This window comes from Felis catus, chromosome C2 (genome assembly GCF_018350175.1).
Source record: "Felis catus isolate Fca126 chromosome C2, F.catus_Fca126_mat1.0, whole genome shotgun sequence".
NCBI lineage: Eukaryota > Metazoa > Chordata > Mammalia > Carnivora > Felidae > Felis > Felis catus.
In genome coordinates this window covers 110,314,668-110,335,739 of record NC_058376.1, presented here as the reverse complement: position 1 = coordinate 110,335,739, position 21,072 = coordinate 110,314,668, and the positions used below count along the sequence as shown (strand labels likewise).

The 21,072-nt window shown below is 36.3% G+C and overlaps 1 long non-coding RNA gene across 2 annotated transcripts in view; it reads right to left on the bottom strand.

Annotated features, from left to right (window-relative positions):
* The window catches only part of LOC123380083, a 90,523-nt gene extending 70,293 nt beyond the window's left edge, over positions 1-20,230 (bottom strand). The window contains exons 1-2 of one of the 2 annotated variants that reach the window (XR_006585380.1): positions 20,142-20,230; positions 10,468-10,570 (exon numbers count right to left, since the gene is read on the bottom strand). This is a non-coding gene — a long non-coding RNA (uncharacterized LOC123380083). Of the gene's footprint in view, positions 1-10,467; positions 10,571-10,668; positions 10,889-20,141 lie in introns of those variants that run through there. The other variant, XR_006585381.1, reaches the window with a different exon arrangement.
* Between the last annotated feature and the right edge of the window lie 842 nt (positions 20,231-21,072).

Below are 21,072 nucleotides of genomic sequence, written 5' to 3'. Positions count from 1 at the left end.
GAGGGCATGGGAGAAATAGGTAAAGGGAATTAAGGAGGGCACTTGTCCTGATGAGCGCTAGATGATGTATGGACTTGCCAAATCACTATATTGTACACCTGAAATGAATATAACACTGTATGTTAACTATACTGGAATTAAAATTTAAAAAAAAAATTAGTTGTCTCAGCACAGCATTCTGTGCTATGGTTTTCTCTACTGCAACCTCCCTCTCTGTCATTTATATTCTATTACAGAGGATACCAAATGGATGGTTCTCAGTTTTAACTAATAATGTCTGACAAAAGTGTGCTGAGGCTAGATCCACCACAATGAAACAAAGAAAAGCATACTGGATGTGAACAAAAAAGCTTTGCAACAGTTCCAGATGCCGTGAATGAAATAGTCAAGTTAACAGAGGGTAATGAGCAGCACACAAGTCAGCACTGGAGCAGACCACAGACATCAAAGGAGGGTTTCATAAAGTTCATTGCAGCCTAAAAGGACTGACCACCAATTACATAAGTTGTAGCTGGAAGAAATGTGGCTCAAGGCCAGCTATAACTTCAAGGAATCTAAAGGAAATAGAAGATATTCTGCCTAAGGACAGTTCTAGAAACAACTTTCAAAGAGACTATACCATACACTCTCCACATGGCACTGATTCAGTTGTACCCCCATTTCCAAAAAATGTATATCCCAAGCTAGCAAATGTATGTATGGGATGGAACAAGAGCCCAGAGTTAGATATGGGTACAAACAAAAGAATTAGCATTGGAAAGGACAGATCATTCTTCCTAATTTCCCACATAAAATTCAAAATAATGCAGAGAAGTTTTGACATGAAGAAGAAGTAAACTGAGATAGTAGAAGTTGAGAGCATCTGTTAAACTTGGGGTAGGGAGATGAGGAAGAGATGGGAAAGGATAGAAACAGTTTAGAGCATCATTTGAGAAATGCAATAAAAAGATTCCTAGTTAAAAGAGCCTAAATGTCCATCAACTGATGAATGGATAAAGAAATTGTGGTTTATATACACAATGGAATATTACGTGGCAATGAGAAAAAATGAAATATGGCCTTTTGTAGCAACGTGGATGGAACTGGAGAGTGTGATGCTAAGTGAAATAAGCCATACAGAGAAAGACAAATACCATATGGTTTCACTCTTATGTGGATCCTGAGAAACTTAACAGAATCCCATGGGGGAGGGGAAGGAAAAAAAAAAAAAGAGGTTAGAGTGGGAGAGAGCCAAAGCATAAGAGACTGTTAAAAACTGAGAACAAACTGAGGATTGATGGGGGGTGGGAGGGAGGGGAGGGTGGGTGATGGGTATTGAGAAGGGCACCTTTTGGGATGAGCACTGGGTGTTGTATGGAAACCAATTTGACAATAAATTTCATATATAAAAAAAAAAAAAGATTCCTAGTTAAAAGTAGTGAACTATACACAAGAAATTCCCACCCGAAATCCCAACCAAATGACAACAAAGAAATGAAAAAAGGCAATAACCTACAAAAGTAAAGCTAAGTAGAGGATAAGAGGAGATCAGAGGTTTTAGAAAAAAAATTTGAAAGCTAGAAAGCAAATGGATGGATGGTAACTGACTTAAAAATCTTGAGAAAACTGCATAAGCTTGTAATGGCCAAAATAAGAGGCACCGTATTGTTTCATTACAGAAAATCTCACGAATATGACATACCTGGCACTTCAGAGGCATGAGATGTGAGATGAGGCTAAAAAGGGAAGACTTGCTGAAAATCTTTTTTTTTTTTTTGAAGTAGTAGTAGTAGTTAGCCACTCAGATTCCCTCCACCACACAGTGCAGCAAAAAGATCCTTCTTTTCAACCCAGTAGGGAGTTTCCACGGTTGATGGCAAAAATGGAAGCTTCCAATTGCCTCAAAGACAACATAATTCTGCATCAGTTGGAACAACAATACCCTTCCCAGGCCAACTCTGCAGCATGGCTCTGGAAGATATTCCTAAAAATTCAGGCTTAGAAACTATCCACTGAATCCTTGGAGCGGATATCCCTCAATAAATTCCTTTCTGGTTAAACTAGCTCAAGTGTGAGCACCTGCTAAAGCTTACACTATATCTATCCTATGATCCAGCAATTTTAAAGTATATACATAATGGATATTAACATATATACATACATACATATATGCATATACATATGTATCAAAAGACTTGTAAAATATTTATAGCAGCTCTTTTCGTAATAACTAGAAACAAACTTTCCATCAAAAATAGAATGGATAAATTGTGAATATTCATATAGTAGAATACCACATTACCTGCCCCCCCCCCGAAAGAAAAACTATTGCCACACATAACAATATGGAAGACTCTCACTGACACTGCTGAGCAAAAGAAACCAGAAACAGGATACTTACCATATGATTCCATGTATACGTCATTTAAGAATAGGCAAAACTAAAACCAGTCTCTGGTGATAGAAGTCAGAATAGTGGTTACCCCAGCAGAGAGGTATGTAAGGCAAAGGGACACAAGAAGAAGCTTCTGAGCTCCTGAAAATGTTCTGTGTCTTCATAACGGTGCCGAATACAGAACATATACATATGTAAAACTTCATTGAGCTATATTTATGTTATACTTCAATTTAGAAAAAAAGAAAGAGAGTCAGGGAGAGAGGAAGGGAGGAAGGAAAAAGGGAAGAAAGAAAAGAAAGGAAGAAAAAAAAGAAGGGAAAGAAAGAAAGGAGAGAAGGAAAGCAGGCAGACTGTCTAGAGTGAATCCTGTTGCTGGCAATCAGAAACCTTGACTAAAACAAGAGTAGATAACAAATGAATAATCATCTAATGTATGATTACATGGCAGGAATTTACAGTGGGCTTAAATCTGTACTTTCTCCAGAAACATCTATCAGATCTGGAATAAAGTTAGAGGAGGAAGACTAGCATTGAGTTCCTATAGCATGTATAATTATGAGGGCATTTTTCATAGGCCTTTGCATTTAAACCATACAATCATTCTGATGGAAGTATTATACTATCTTGAAGTTGTAGAGTAGGTTATAGGTTCAGAAAGTGCAATCATTTTTCTGAGTGTAAAGAGCTAATTAGTACTAGGGTTGAAATTTGATTCAAGTCTACCTGACTTAGGTAAACATTTGCTTTCCATGATACTCTGTTGTCGGAAGCCTGGGCTTAGAGACTGGGAAACAAGTATGGCAGAAGGAGGATGGAGGAGGCAGGAGGAGGAGTATGTCAAAGGAGGATGGAAGTCTATGAGCAAACTCTTTACTGGGTCCAATCTAGGTAGAAGTGAAAATGTCATCAGGAGATAAATTAGAAAATAAAATTATAATGAAGGACCAAAGGCCATACTCCATGTGAAGAGCAGAGGCAGTATGAGAGAAGTTACGGTAAAAGCTTAGAATATATGGAATTTTTCAAGCTTTTAAAACCAGATGTTGGAAATATAGCACAGACCTTCCCTTAGTCACAGTTTGTTGGCAATAAATCAAAAGAATTATGCCAGAAATCACAGAGTATCTCACAGATTCATGGCAATAAGGAATAGGTCTGGTTCACAGTGTGAAATGTGAAGAATGGTTTACTAGTGGTGTAGACACAAAGTCTGCCTTTCAAATTAAATTCCTTCCCATATGAATTTGTACAACAATATACCTATTTGATTTCTGTGTTTGCTTTTGTTTTAGTTCTTGCATAATTAGCACCTCTTACAAATGCTGTGTGTGGTAAATGCCTGGTAAACGTCCAGCTTTGGCAAATACTGGCCATTTCATTCATTTCCATCATTTAACTACAAGTGGAGATGAAGCCAAAATTCTCAAAGCTAAGAAAAACATAATATAAGTTTTCCTCCCTCAATTCCTTCCTCTGTTTCTCTCTCTTCCTACTACTTCCTTTTTCTATAAATATAAATATGTTGGAGAAAAGGAAAAGGGGAGGTGGGAAATTTTCTTGCAATGAAGGTAAATGTCAGGAAAGGGACATGCTGACTACTTGCTACTGTTGGTTACTCTTCATTTTAGGTTTCCATCTTTGTAAATTAAAATAAAAATACAACACGTGCATAAATGCTTTCTTTTTAGATTTAGTCAAAGTACCAATCAGTAGTCCTTTTATATACTCTTTTGGTAGAGAAGTAGGCTGGCACTTCCCAGCCTCTTGTAATTTCTCCCTAGAAATTGTGATGTGTGATCTCAAGCCTACAGATGATGAAGAGGCCAGTACTTTGAGCCTGTAGACTATGTCAGAAACCCAAGTTATCTGGTGAGAATCCATCAAAATTCCTAGAGTAAAATTGCTATATTTCTCTGCACTTAGACACATTTTCTTCTCTCTGTATACTTTAATACCTTCCACAAACAAAAAGGGTTGCTCCATACCACACCTCTACATTCACATCCTTATGTTTAAGTTTGTTTCCATGGTCATTACAGTAAGATTTTGATTTTTTTTATTCTTGATTACCTTCAAGAAAGAAACGGAAAAGATAAGGATTAAGAAACCAAGCAAATTCACTTTGTTTTAGCTCTTGTGTTTTAAGCAAAGCACAGAAAATCACCCTTGGAAGTGTAGTCCACGTACTTAATTAACTGGACCCTCCATGACTTCATAAGTAGAGTTCTTTGAGAATGACTCACATTTGCAGGCAGAGAATTCTTACTACAAGTCCAATATTTTGAAGGCATCTCCATCAACCAGAAATATCCAGGGATATAGAAATTACTAGAGTGCCACGTTGTGGTGAATTCAAAAATAAATGCTATAAACCTCTGCCTCTTCATAAAAATAAGCAAACAAAAAGAGACCTGTTTTGTCAGATCACCTCGATTTCTGACACTTAACATATACTTGTGGATACAAATCAAAACGATCAAATATGTTAGTATTTTTGCAAATGCTCAAGTGCTACTTTTTAAAACTACCTAAGAATTACATCAGTAAGTAGACACCTAAACCTCATACAGGCTTTACTGATGGGCACTAATGGATATAAGAGAGAACACTTAGCTGTTTGACTTTTTGACACAATTGACCAGCAAATTTCTCCAATTAGTCATTTCGGTGATATAATATTCAGCATCAAGTTTCCCCCACCTTAGAGAACTGAAGAAATGATTATAGGATCTGCCTTTCCTGATCCAAGTCATAGCTGGTGAAGGCAGGAAAAAATCAGGGCAGTAAACTGGCCAACTTCGAGTTGGCAGTTACACAAATTGCATGAGGCAACCTGGGGTCACTCCCAGCATCTGGGTTAGTTCCACACCTGAATTCAGGATTTATTTCCCAGGGCTGTGGAAAGAGAACCAGGAGCAGTGCCGGGAGTCCCCTTGAGTGACAATGCAGAGAGAAATGTCTAGGTCATCCTGGTTGGATTTGGCTCAGCTATAGAAGCTCTGTGCTGGGAAGATGCCTCTTTAATTGCCCAAATCCACTATTGCTTGGGTGCCTCTGCACTCAGTCCTGTGGAAGGAGTCTCCTGAGAGCCACTGCAGAAGCTCAATGTGAAAATCAAATTGGTCTAATTTATATCCAAACTTCCCATCTTTCAGAAAGTGATCTCTAACTTGGCTAAAAGAAGTTTCTGATATATTTTAATATTTGGCACTTACTTAGATTCCTTAAGGGCAGAAACTGTGTCTCATTCATTTTATATTCTCAGCACCCAGCTCAGGGTATAGCACAAAATCAGTGCTCTATTATCATCATTTGTTTATAGAATGGTTGCCAAAGGCATTTTACCATATTCCTAAATACGATATTCTTCCCAATAGCACTTTCCCATTTTTTCTACTAAGATATTAATGCAGATGTAATTTAGCAAAAATATAGTATTTGGCTCTGATAGACTCGAAAACCTTACTTATAGAATTGGCTCTATTTGGTCTATGTCAACTGTAAAAATGGCAATCCCATGTAATTCAACTTCATAACTTAATTTGGTGTTATAGCATTTATATTTCTCAAGGCATGTTCTTTCTAGAGGAGGAAAAAATTCTCCTCTACCCTCTTCAGGGTCTCCAGCTGAGCCTAGGAATTAGACTGATATAAGACAGATTAACAGGAGAAAAGCATACAAATCTCATTCAATTTTTACATGTACATGGAAACTTTCACAAGAGAATGAGTCCCAAAGAAGTAACGGCAGCAGGCGGCTTTTATACCTTTTGAACAAATAAACTATAATTTGTGAACATTTGACAACACAAAGGGGTTTCAGCTGGAGTAATAATAATGATTACTGAGACGATCAGAGTTAGTTTAACATGGCTTGTTTATAATGATTTCTCGGCCCCTAATTACCCATCTCTGGTGATGAGTGTCTTTCTCCCAGTGCAGGAAGGGGACGTTTCACTTGAGAGTTTTATCCCCTGCTTTCAGGAAGAAAACAGAGGATTGGAGTGTCTTTTTTTGCACCTGCTGTTTCTTCAGTGCCTTTAATTCAAAATAATCAATATGCCAAAGTGGCATATAGGTTATGTCACTATATAGTGGCATATGGTGGCATGTAGGTTTTATTCACCATGTACAAAGCCTAGTTTTTACTGTGAGGTAGGTTAAAAGGAGTATGCCCATTTTATGATGAAGTCTAGAGAAGTTAGGTTCCTTCCCAAGTTTCCAAACATTTCTGACAAGGCCAAAGTTAAAATCAGCGATCTTGCCTCAGCTCATTCCATGTTCCTTTCCAAAAGTCCTAGAGATAATAAATTATTTTCCCTCCTTTTCACATATGATTCTCTTTTCAAGATCATTAGAATCTATGTGCTCATCAAGTTGGAAAGGATTCTTGTCATTTGAAGAGCTGATGGACCAAGATTCAGTTTGAACACTGAAAATGCAGATTTTCTTACGGAGCAACAGGGCATGAAGTAGCATAACCGAATCATCATTCAACCCTTTTAATAGGCTGAAAGCTCCAAATCCCAACAAACCCTCCAATCTCCCGCACTACAAGTTGGAATCATTTTTAAAGAGGTTACCAAGACACATGTTTTGTGATTAGCCATCCACCTATTTGTTGGGTTTCAGAAATGACATTATAAAAAAATTTCCACACCAACCCTCTGGGACAATTTCAACTGCCCAAATTTATTTCTTGCCCAGAGGTAACTTGAGCTAATTTACATAAAATATTCCTCTAAGCCATAAACCATTTAAACTTTCTTTTTCCCCATAAGTAATCTTCCTATTACTATTTCCTATTTAAAAAAGAATTACATTCATATGGAACAATTAATCTCAATGACCTCTATTTTTTTTCCCAGCAAGAAATTTAGTTCTTCAGTAAGGCTAAAAATTATTTTCATCTAAAAATCTGATTAAAGCTCATAGTAAAAAAAAAAAAAAAAACACATAGTCTGGAATACTAAAAAACAAAAACCTAAATAAAATCTTTTAGGATAAAAAATTCAGATAAATCTAAAATTAATGAACATTTCTTTGCATTTTACTTAAGTTCTAAGCTAGTTCTTCCCCTCAAACATTTAAATTAGTAATTACTTGAACTAAATTTTACCAAGCCTTGAGTTCAGATTTCTAACTTACTTCAAAATCTGTCAAATTCTAACCTATCTGAAGTCTTCCAAATTGGCTTTCCCTATGGATATTCAAAATCAAATTTTTATATTGTATTTTTAATAACAAACTTGAAATAAAGACCATGGATGACATAGATGAGGGATGGACCCATCTCATCCCTATTCTCTTCAGGGTCTTCCTACCCTCAGGCCCTACCCACCACCTCCTTTAAGCACACATATACTGCCTCCTAAGTATAGGATCCCTTATAGTAACTAACCTCACACGCACCATGTGTGTGTATACGTGTGTGTGTTAGTTTCATTTATCAACAAATATTTACTAAGAATTATAAATATGCCACACCCATTTTAGGCAGTGGAGATAAAAAATAAAAAACAAGGTTTCTGCTCTCACAGAGCTTATATCCTAGTAGAAGGAGACAGATAAGCAAGAGAAAAAATTAAGCAAGATGATCTTAGAGACTATAATTATGTCATTTAATTTATAATGAGCTATGATTTCTAAGCAATCATTTTTTACACCAAGAAAAAAATCTAACCCATAAATTATTTTTCTATGTGACTAAATTTTTAAAAATTTTTAATTGAAGTATAGTTAACATATAATATTATATTAGTTTCAGGTATACAACATAGTAATTCAATAATGATATAGATTATAAGATGTTCATCATAATAAGTGTAGTCAACATCTGTCACCATACAAAGTAATTACAGTATTATTGACTGTATTCCCCATACTGTACTTTTCATCCCTGTGACATATTTATATGGAAGTTTGTACCTCTTAATCCCTTCACCTATTTCACCTTTCCCCAAATCTCCCTCCCCTCCGGTGACCACAAGTTTGTTCTCCACATGCAATGAAATTTTTATAAATACTAAATTTAAAAATTAATAAGGCTGACCTGTTAACAGTGTAAACACTTACTTAAACGTATTCCTTTCCATTTTGCAGTTTCCCTTTTGTATTGGGGGGCCATTAATTCCTTTTTCTAGTCACAAACATTTTTGAAAGCTCTGAAATACAGCCTAGAGCCTGAGCACTGTGTTTGCAGACCCTGATGAATAAGCAGACTGTCCTTGGAAGCTATGTAAAGGTCTGTGTTTCATGCTGAGGATGGGTAAAGGGAAGATAGGCTGCAGACCAGGTGTCTCCGCCTTCTTCTGACCCCACACATGAGCATGCACACCTCCATCAGCTACAGGGACTCAACCAGGGGCATTTCTAACTCAGGGGCTCATCCAAAAATTCTGGGTGGCTGGTGATTACCAAATCAAAGAGAAGTGCAAGAATGGAAACTGTGGAATGGGATGTATCCACACTTTGAAAATTATTGCAATATACATTTGTAGTGACTTTTGTTAAAGTTCTTTTTCGTTTGCATGTTAATTGGTATTGAGAGGTTAAATAGTAGCATCCTGAACTGTCACTTCAGGAAGGGAGGACAGTTAATGATGTTGCACAACAAATGTCATGGCGGCCACAGTACTGCCGAGGGAATTTATTTTCAGTTGTTCCTTTAATCAAGAAGCTACAATTCTCATAACAAGTAGTTTTTAATCATTACTTACCAAAACTCAACTCAGAAACGTGACTCAGAAAGCAGAGAGGGCACACTCCCAGGTAGAAACACAGAAAGCTTAAAAGATCACGGGTCAGTTCAGGAAGACAGCTCAGCTTTCTGGTTCTGGAATCAGATGTGTAAGTCACAGCCTAACCGTGAGATGCTGGATAAGTTGGTCAACATCTCTGAGCCCCATTTGATTATGTATAAACTGGGATAATTATCATACCTGATTCATGGAGTTGTGATTATTAAGTAACACAGTGACACAATAAATGATGGCTGTTTACCAGAGAAAGCAGTAGCACCAAGCCACAAATGAAGTCTTTGGGGGACTAAAGAACAAGTAGGTAGTTGGCATTTTGCAAGGTATATACTATTTAGCAATTCCCACATCAAAACTTGGTTGGCCTTTGGAGGAAATTTTAAGTTATAACATAAGGACTGGTAATTTTTCTTCATAATTAGTAGAATTTAAAAAAGAGAGAGAGAAAGCAAACTTCCAAATGTGCTACCCCATTTCAGAATAGTTTTGAATAGTGTTTATGTTAGCAACTCAAAAATGGCTTAAGTGCGAGAAGAACAGGAAAAAGTGGAATATAGTTTCTTTCAGATCGATTCTTTAGAGAGGAAAAACTGAAAATGGTTCTTCAAACCATCAAGGTGTCAGAAACCCTTCTTTATATGTTAAGTAATAAAACTCTAACATGCACGGAGTTATTCATTCTCAGTGAATCCTCATGATGTGTTCTTAAAGTTTTGATTGAAAGATTCCTTCAAGTTATTGGCATTGATGGAAATTTGGCCTGAATAAAGGCTTCCTGATGCCCACATGGTTCTGGAATCAACCAAGTGGGTTTCTAGCTGACTATACTGCAAGCTGGTTATTCTTTTACACTTGGTCCTATTCCTTTTATGATAAAGAAACTGATATCTAATAAAAAGACTGACATTAAACATCAACCTAGTAGCAGAGCCTTGATAGAACTCCGGACTCAATATGGCTTCTGAAGCCTCTCCCCACCTCCGCTGATTAACTCCAGGATAGGGAAGCATTCCTGACCAAGTCAGCAACGGATTTGCCTGTGGACACAGGCAGGCTAGAACACAACTTCAAGCTACAGGGAAAAATCATGACTTTTGGGAAACCGACTGCAAGAGCATCATAAACCGAACCTACCTGAAAACGGGTGTGTGCTTTCAGAAAGGTTCTGAAAATCCATCCAGACATTCATGTACATGTTTTTTATGGTCAGCTGCCGCATGAGTATTTTAAGAAGCAGTTTGGGAAGACACAGCAGGAACCTGGCTTTTGTGTCTCACAAGTACCAGCTTTATTACAGCTCCAACAGAAATAAAAGGCAAACAGCATCATTACCTGGCAGGATCGTCCGTGTGGTTCCAGCAGGCACTCTCACTTTTCTAGCTCCAACGTGTTTCCCTCCCCAGCCTTGTGAGAAAGCTCGCTGTCTTGTCAGAGCCTGAACCAAAAATGAAACATGGCTTCAACATTTGCATGCCATTTTTACCGGGAAATGCTTTCATTGGGAGCATACTGGTTGACTTAGAACATGTGTACCTCTTCTTTTGAGAACAGAACATTTCTTTATTCCGTGGCCTCAAGAGCCTTTTTACCTTTAGCTGGATGGAGGGAGGAAAGAAACAGAGCTTCAGTGGAAAGGTAACTGTACATCTCTGTCACACGCTTTCTTGCTGAGCTACATAATGGTTTATAAGCTCTCAACTGAGATTTATAAAAGTGTTCCCAATTGTGGCTCAAGGTCTGAAGCCAGCTTAGAAATTGCTGAAACGTACAAAATAAATGAGGGGTAAAAAAACAGCAGGGAAAGAAATTCTAGGTCATGCTTCTAAGAGCTGCTTGACCAAAAAAAAAAAAAAAAAACTATATATATATATATATATATGATATTCTTTTTATAAAAAATATACATATTAGATATATGACACTTATATAAATATATGTTTAATACATATATATATATATATGAGGATGAGAACAAGTTTTTAAAGGTTTATTCATTTTTGAGAGAGAGAGAGAGATAGAGCGAGCAAACGTGTGTAAGCAGGGGAGGGGTTAGAGAGAGTGTCAGAGAGAGAATCCCAAGCAGGCTCCACACTGCCAGTATGGAGCCCAACATGAGACTCAAACCCACAAACTGTGAGATCATGACCTGAGCTGAAATCAAGAGTTGGTGGCCTAACAGACCGAGCCACCCAGGCATCCCTGAGGATGGGAACAATTTTAATGTTCAGTTTTCTATACCAACGGTTTTTGTGGTCACAATATGTGCATCTCTGGTGCAAATGACTCAATGATTGAAGACACCTTAATTCTGCACCTCACAAAATACAAATACATTGAATAGTATGGAATCGGGCCAAATCCCAATAATCCTAGATTGTGTAGCTCAGTTAAACCTCTGTTGCACTTTCTCTTCTAAAAGCAGTTAAAAAAAGAAAAAGAATTTTGAGCTGAGGTAAAAGACAGGAGATAAAGTGATGGCACAGCAAGAATATTCTGTAAGTTTTCAAAACAGTCCTAAAATACCTGAAAGGAACCAGAGGAAAAATACTGTAGTGCCTTTAGGAAATCATATGCATGGGTAACCTGATGGTGCCAGGTCAGGATATTTGCTGTGCTAGGGTATGGGGTCATCATTAGTATTGTGTAGTATACACCACGTTTTTTCTGTTAAGCAATGCAGAGCCTAAGGTTTGCCCAAACTGAAACATTCCTGTCACTCTTCATCTCTTCCCCCAACTGCCTCTAATCACCGAACTTTGATTACTTTCTAGTCACCTCTCGTATCTCAGCTCAAACATCACATCCTTAGAGAAGCCTCCCCTGACTTGGTCCCGATGGAGTTGAGTCTCCCCGTAATATACTTTCCAGCTCCATACAGTACACATCACAGGTGATTTTGAATTGTGAATATAGGATTAATAGCTGTCTCTCATCATCTCCTTAGAGCTCAGCCTAGTGCCTGGCTAGATAGCAGGTCTTCAACAGATGTTACTTAATCAGTGAATACGTGTAACAGTAAATAAACAAACTGAAGAAACAATAGAATGGAGGCACTGGAGTGAACCTATCTTCTATCTATCTATCTATCTATCTATCTATCTATCTATCTATCTTTCGGTAGACGTTAACAGGCTTGACTCTGTTTTTAGACACAAACAGACCACCCTATCTTAACTTTTACAATTTATACATAAAATTCAGTAAAATTATTTTCTCTTCCCACTCTATAGAATTTCTGAGGCATGTTACCACCTTTTCGTCCATCTTAACATTTCTCACAGTGCCCACCATTAAAACGTATCCATACTAAATGAAGAAATTTAGGCCATATCTGCTATGTGGCATAATTATTCTGTCAATGGAATTGGTGGATCTCTGAGAGGGAGACTTCAGAGAAAGGAAGACCCAGGGCCTCCACATTTTCTCCTGTGGTATATGCCATGAGCAGCAATCACACAGATCCTTGTGCATTCAACACCCTGGTGACACAGCACAGACTCTCTTTCTAAACGTGCATCAGCCCAGTTTTTCATTGTGCATTTTTTAAATGACCTGACTTTTGAAGAGTAATATTTGCATTTCTGTGGTAATGGATTAATGCAAAAGTAGTCATCCATAAGAACTTAAAATCAGATGCTAAAAGCAGACTACAAAACATAATTCTTTCTACCCTCACTATCCTGCTTTCTGTCCGTTACATAGCTGCCCAAAAGAGAGTACAAACTAGAGGCAACTTCAGTGACAGTCATAGGGAGCAGTCCAACATCATGAAATCCTACTGATGCTAGTAAAAACAAACATGACTAGGGGCACCTGGGTGGCTCAGTCAATCAGCATCTGACTCCTGATTTCAGCTCAGGTCAGGGTCTCACAGTTGGTGTGATTAAGCCCCGTGCTGCGCTCTGTGCTGACTGTATGGAGCCCGCTTGAGACTGTTTCTCTGTCCCTCCCCTACTTGCTTCTGTTCTCTTTCTCTTTCTCTCTCTTTCAAAATAAATAAATAAATAAACAAACAAACAAACAAAAAACATGGCTAAAGCCATAAGTCAGCAGTGATAAGATTATATAATGATCTAGCTCTTGAAATGGGAAGTAGTGGCATATGACTTATAATGGAGGGAATTCAATGCTCATTTAAGTGAGCCATTCAGTCCTTACTTTTCTTTTGGGTATCTGCAAAAAAAAAAAAAAATTGGGGGGGGAAAATCAAGGGTATACTATCATGATTCTCAAGTTTTTCAGATATATGTAGCCTTGTTTTATGAGTGGCCATACAATTTGCATTGAAATTGTTATATACTACCTTCCCTTCTGTTCCTTTTTTTTCCTACAGATTGTTGCATGGCTTTCAAAGCCCTAACTAAACCATTCACAGGAATGATAATGTAAAATACTTTCAGAATCTCATATATTCAAAAAAACTTGATTCATTCTCTGTATGCTAGAATCACCATTAGACATAGAATTATCTTGACTATTATTTGAAAAAATATTTACAATACTTGTTCATTTATTAATGTATATAATAATTTTTACAGTAGGAATATACATTTTCTACTAGGAGTCAGTAGCAGCCCCGAGTTTGAATTCTACTATGCACAGTTCTTTGACCTTTGAAATGGAACTTAGTATCTCAGTAACTAAGTTTTATACTCTGTAGAACTAAGGGGTTAGACCAATGCACTGTAAAGATCCCTTCCAGGTCTGATACTACAGATTAAATAATTACAATAATTGGTGACAGGGATGGGGGACAGGCATTCTGCTTAGCTTCTAAAATACTTTATCTCACTCAATATTTCCTATAGTCCTATGACACAGGTACCATTATTATTGACATTTTATAAATGGAGGCATAGAAAGGTTATATTAACTTTCCTAAGATCATTCAACAGAAAGCAGTGGGGCTGGGATAGAAATCCAGCTCTGACAAACTATTATGCACAATGAATAAATCAGAGGTCAGGGGAATGAAGATAAAATTAACCCAAACATTAAAGTCAGTCACTTTAGAAAATCTCAGTGATATCTCTGGTTATGAATATTATGGATTATTATGAATTATTCAATTACATAGAAACAAGGAAGACTATTTTATGTCTCCAGCTCTGTATGGCCTAAGCTATATTCTGTCAACACATCTCCCACAGACTCCCCTCACCACATGCCACTACATAAATGCGTGCACAGACTCCCATGTACAAATGCACACACACAGTTCCGGGTCAAGGATATCTACCTACTGTAAGTCTATATTATGCTATGTAAAGATTTTTTGTAAAGCAACCCTTATATAATACTATCAATTCTTTGAAATTGGGTTTTTATAGAGATACTGATAAATTTCACTTAGTTTCCACAGAAATACCTACAGAGACGGCTACACACATACAAAGTCATTGGCCTAAAACTATTTAACATACTTTCTTATTACCAAAAATTTTTCTCTCCAAATTATTTTTGATTAAGGCAGCAATGGAGGAGAGTCAAAAAGAGAAATTATGGTGACACAGAAGGAATATGGAAATAGGAGTCAGAGGACTTAAGTTTGACTTTCAACCATGTGATCAGGAGCAGGCCCTCTTGCTGCTTCATGCCTCAGTTTCACAATTTGTAGCAGGGGAATAATGACAGTATTTACCCCACAGGTAGCTGGGAGTCTAATGAATACAAGAGTGGTATAAAAAAGGATATGTGTGGGGCGTCTGGCTGGCTCAGTCAATATAGCATGCAACTCTTGATCTCAGGGTCATGAGTCCAAGCACCACATCGGGCCTAGGGCCTACTTTAAAAAAAAAAAAAAAAAAAAAAAAAAAAAAAAAAAAAGGAAAGAAAGAAAACAAAACAGAAGGACATGTGATAATTTTCTAACAAAGTAGATCTTAGTTCTCATTACAACTAAAACTAAAATAATAAAATAAAAGTTTTAGGTTATAGGTTAAGTTGGTTTAAGAGAATATATTTAATGTTGTTAATCTTCAACTCATTTTAAAAAATTATTTACTGATAATTATAACAATAATTATCAGTGAAAACATACAATATGACTATAAATAGAGAATTAGAATTTTTTTTACCATTTTTTTCCTTCAAGTATAATTAACATACAGTGTTATCTTAGTTTCAAGTGTATCCTTTTTTTTTTTTTTTTAAATGATTGCAGAAGGGCCAACAAAAGTCTCAGGATAAAAACAATGTATTTCCTTCTAGACCTGATTATATGAAAAAAAGAGGATCTTTTCAAAAGTATGTATTCAGTTTTGGTTTAGAAATGTCCTCCAATCATCTTCACCCAGAAGAATGTTAGTGTTTTGCTGAAACATAATTTTTTCTGTTTATGCAACTCCTTTTAGGGAAACTGAATATGATGTCTTTATATAGTTAAAAAAATGTTCATTTGATTAAAAATTCAACTAAACAGGTACTGGTCTAAAATCTGGGGGCATCTGGGTGGCTCAGTCAAATGACCGTCCAACTCTTGGTTTCAGCTTGGGTCACGATCTTGTAATTTGTGGAATCAAGCCCCAAGTTTGATTCTGCGCTGATGGCACAGAGCCTGATTGGGATTCTCTCTCTCCCTCTCTCTCTCTGTCCTTTCCCCACTCATGCTCACTCACTCTCTCTCTCAAAATAAATAATCTAAAAAAAAAAAAAAAAAGTTTAAATCTGAATGATCCTTATTTTCATTTCTGGCTCATCAATTTTGAAAGCAGTTTCCATGGCCCATAGAAGTTTACAATACAACATGTTCTAATATTCTTTAGCAGTTTGTTTCTTCATGATTTTTTTAAATGTGGGCAAAAAATGTGCATTAATTCCCAGTTACTAGCTTAAGCAACTAACTTAGCTATTAGAGTGCATATATTTATTATATTCTGATAGTAATTCCTCAGTTAACCTAAAAATATATTCTCATTATAAGTAATTTCAAGTTTAATTAAAGAAAAATAAAGAATATTTGGGATTAGGCAAATCTATGAGTAATTAACAGAGGATTGTATAGTCAAATATTAATTAGAAATGGACTGAAGAAATAATACACACACACATAAATATATAAATTAAATCAAGCATACAGAAACAAATTTTTTTTAAAAACTGAATATACTAAAAAACATACTAAAAACTGAAACTTCTAAATTTAAAAGTCATACAAAAATCTCATAAAATAAATGTTGAGGGATTTCACTTTCAAAAACAATGTGCTGGGTAATCTGCCCCTCCTACTGAGAACAACTAGAAAAGCTGAATAGGTTACAAAATATACTTGAAAGATGGGAAAAGCTAAAACATAGTGAATAATTGGCTGTCCAATATCCAAGGAAAGAATGAAATTCAGAGAGGTAAACCTGTCATTTGAGGCCACTTTTGCCCTTGCTGATGCAGCTGAAACGCTGATAAAGTTTTAAAGTCTCATAAAATTAGTGAGCAAACACTGAAGTACAATAGCCAAAGGTGAAGGTCCTGATAAAACATCACTCTTTAGGTAGGAATCTGGAAGGGCTGTATTCTAATAGTCATAGAGAGCCAGAGATAGAGAAGAAGCAGGGAATACCACCCATCTTTGTTTGCATCATTCAAATAACTCACAAAATTTTGTTACTTGAGGGGCGCCTGGGTGGCTCATTGCCTTAAGCATCCGACTTCGGCTCAGGTCATGAACTCACAGCTTGTGAGTTCGAGCCCCGCGTTGGGCTCTGTGCTGACAGCTCAGAGCCTGGAGCCTGCTTCAGACTCTGTGTCTCCCTCTCTCTCTGCCCCTAACCCACTCAAATTCTGTCTCTGTCTCTCTCTCAAAAATAAACATTAAAAAAATTACTTTAAAAAAATTTTTATTACTTGAAATTGAACTGAAAAATATGTGAGATTGCTACTGAACTGAAACCAGAAAAATCAGATAAAACATTTTTTATTCTCTATAAAGATAATATTATCCCGGGTGCCTGGGTGGCTCATTTGGTTAAGCATCTGACTCTGGCTCAGGTCATGATCTCATGGTTTGTGAGTTCAAGCCCCACATCAGGCTCTGTGCTGACAGCTCAGAGCTTGGGGCTTGCTTTGGTTTCTGTCTCCCTCTCTCTCTATCCTTCCCCCGCTCATGCTCTCTCTTTCAAAAATAAATATTAAAAAAAAGAAAAAAAAAGATAATATTATCCTAGGATTTAAACTATTTCTATAAACAAGTTTTCAAATACCACATCAAGTGACCATCAGCTGGGATTCACTGAAGAAATATATGAAGAGAAAAGGTACCATGAATGACAAACAGTAAAAACAACAGATGGTAGAAACAGATCCAGAGGGGCTCCATATATGAGAATTAACAGTCATAGACTTTAAAACAAGTGTACTTACTATGTTCAAGTGCATAAGAAACACTGTAGCAAGAATTAAAAACTATAAAAAATTAAATAGCTGATGTGAAAAAGAGCAAAATGGGAGCTCCATAACCAAAACCTATTATAACAGAAATTAAGAACTCTGTGTTTGGTTTCAACAAACTTAAGCTAAATAGAGAATTAATGAACTGGAGGAGAGCTAAAAAGAAAATAACCTACAATAAAAGCAAAGAATGGAAACATACAAAAATGTTTGAAAGACATAAAGGATACAGTGAAAACATTATATACAAATATTGGAGTTTCAAAGGAAAGTAAAAAACATGAATGAATCATGAACTTTATTTAGAAATAATCCCTAAGAATTTTTTCAAAACAAATGAAACTATTTAACCCACAGATTAAAGACCAATGAACTCCAAACTGGATAAATTTTAAAATTCACATCTAGAAACACCATAAATAGACAAATGGAAAAAAAAGAAAAAAAAAAAAAAGACCAAAAAAAAAAATCTTAAAAGTAGCTGTGGTAGGAAAAGTTCTGAGATGGCTCCCAAGATCCCTACCCCTTGGTGTATATACTTTGTATAATTCCCTCATAGCCTGGTATATGTACCCTATATAATCCCTTCCCATGATGAGACCTGTGAATATGGTGGAGTAGCCTTCCTTTGTTTAGGTTACACTACATGGCAATGGTGATTGGATAGCCACACCTATGGTTATGATAAATTATATGACTTACTAGTAATAGACTGGAGAGAGATTTTCCCGCTGGATTTGAAAAAGTAAGCTGAGGGGCGCCTGGGTGGCGCAGTCGGTTAAGCGTCCGACTTCAGCCAGGTCACGATCTCGCGGTCCATGAGTTCGAGCCCCGCGTCGGGCTCTGGGCTGATGGCTCAGAGCCTGGAGCCTGTTTCCGACTCTGTGTCTCCCTCTCTCTCTGCCCCTCCCCCATTCATGCTCTGTCTCTCTCTGTCCCAAAAATGAATAAACGTTGAAAAAAAAAAAAAAAAGAAAAGAAAAAGTAAGCTGACATGGCATACAACCACATGGCTAGGATGTAATGGCCTCTAAAGCTCAGAGTTGTCCCAGCTCATAGCCTGCCAGAAAATAGGGACCTCACTTCCTACTGCAAGCAGTTGAATTCTGCCAACAATCTGAATGACCTTGGGAGGGGATCCTGAGATTCAGATGAGATTACAGCCCTGAATGATTCTTTGATTCCAGTCTTGTGAGACCCCGAGCAGAAGACCTGGCACAATATGTCAAAATCATAGTGGTGGCTGTGTTGTAGCAGGATTCTAAGTCATTATTTTCTACCTTTTCTTCCATATTTTATATTAATTTTAGTGTTTTAATTCTAGTTATTTCATATTTTAGTTTTTGAAGATTTTATAAATGGAATTTCTCTGAGTCAGGTTGGCATAAGTTTGAGGTTTTCTTGAAAACATACTTGTACCCTTTCTGATTTTTTTATTTCATTTCATTTTATGTTTATTTATTTATTTTGACAAAGAAAGGGCGGGGGGGAAGGGGCAGAGAGAGAAAGAGAGAGAATCCCAAGTAGGCTCCACACTATTAGTGCAGAGCCCAATGTGGGGCTCTATGCCATGAACCCTCAACCCTGAGATCATGACCTGAGTCCAAATCAAGAGTCAGATACTTAACCGACTGCGCCACCCAGTACCCCTGATCTTTATTTTAAATATTCATTTCTAAATCCAATTGGAATCACTCATTTAGTACCTTATCCACAGCTCTATTTCACTTCAAATATCAAATACCAAATACTTTCAGTTTTCTCTCCCCAACCACCACACTACTAAATAAATACTTATTTCCCAATTCTTTAAGTGACATATTCCTAGAAATATTACTTCAAATAACAAATTTAAAATAAAGCTTACTTTTGATCTTGTTTGACTTTCATAAAGAAAGATGATAAATTTGGAAAATGCTTGTACCACATGACAATAATTAATTTCCTGCATAAGTGAAGTACTCTTAGAAGATTAACATTTCAGGGGCACCTGGGGGGATCAGTTGGTTAAGATCTGACTCTTGATTTCAGTTCAGATCATGATCTCAGGGTTGTGAGATTGAGCCCCACTGTCTGTCAGCACAGAGCTGCTTGGGATTCTCTCTCTTCCTCTCTCTCTCCCCCTCCCTGGTTTGTGCACACAATCTCTCTCTCTCAAAAGTAAAACTAATTTTAAAAAAGAAGACTAACGTTTCATTTCACATAATGAAATTTATCAAATTTTTCTTTCATGGCTCCTGAATTCTGTGCACTGTTTAGAAAGTTTTACCACCAAAAGATTATTTTTTTAATTCCTGTATATTTTCTTATAGTATTTTTATGGTTTCAATTCATTTTTACATTTACATTTTGATCCACATACAATTTGGTGGTAAAAATTAGTAAAGATCCATCTTTATTTTTTTTCAATTTTCTTAACACAACTTATTAAATAATCCATCATTTCTCCTTTCTTAAAATGTATGTTTTATTATACACTACATTTTCATACATTTTCATGTCTATATCTTAATTCAGTTTTATTTTATCTATCTCTATGTTTATTCTTATACTCATACTAAACTATTTTATTGACTGCAGCACAGTGTACTAGTTCAGAACATTAGACTCTGGAGCCAGATTACCTGAGTTTGAAGCCTGGTTCTTCTACTTACAAACTGTGAGACCTTGAGCAAATTACTGGACTTCTCTGTGCCTCAGTTTTCATATCTGTAAAATGGGTATAATAGTAACACCCTCTTGACAGCTTTGTTATAAGAATTATTACATGATAATATTTAATATATATAAAGAACTTATAACCATGTATAGCACATAATAAATACTACCAAATATTTATTAAATAAAATAAACACAATTTAATACCTATAACATGCTGTTTTGTTATGTATTATTTTCTATAATTTTCTGGCTAATCTATGTTTATTTTCCATGTGAACTTTAAAATAAATCAAAGATTAATATGCTACATCTTTATTGGGCTCATATTAAACTTACAAATTAATTTATATAGTACTAGTATTTTTATAATAATATCTTTCTAAGAACAAGGTCTCAGAAGTAATCTGTAGTCATTTTCACATAGATTTTACAAAATGTTGTAAGGCTTATTCATAAATATTTTATATCTCTGGTTGTTACTGTAAATGTAATCCTACCATTATGTTTTTTTCTATATGTTGTACAACTATTGCTTTTTATATATTAATATAGTAGTCAGCTACTTTAAGGAGTAATAATCTATTGCTTCTATTATTTTGTCAGCCATTTAATTGGGCTTCTATATATCGTTGTTAGGATTGAATTATATCCCCATAAAATCCCTATGTTGAAGCCATCAATGTGTTGATATCTGGAGATTGACTTTTGGGAAGTAATTAGGTTTAAATGAAGTCATAAGAGTGAGATCCTCAAGATGACATTGGTGCCCTTATAAGAAGAGACACCAGATACTTTGTTTGCTCTCTGTCTCCATCATGTGAGGACACAGCAAGTAAATGGCCATTTGCCAGGCAGGAATAGTTCTCACCAGAACTCAACCTTGCTAGCACCCTG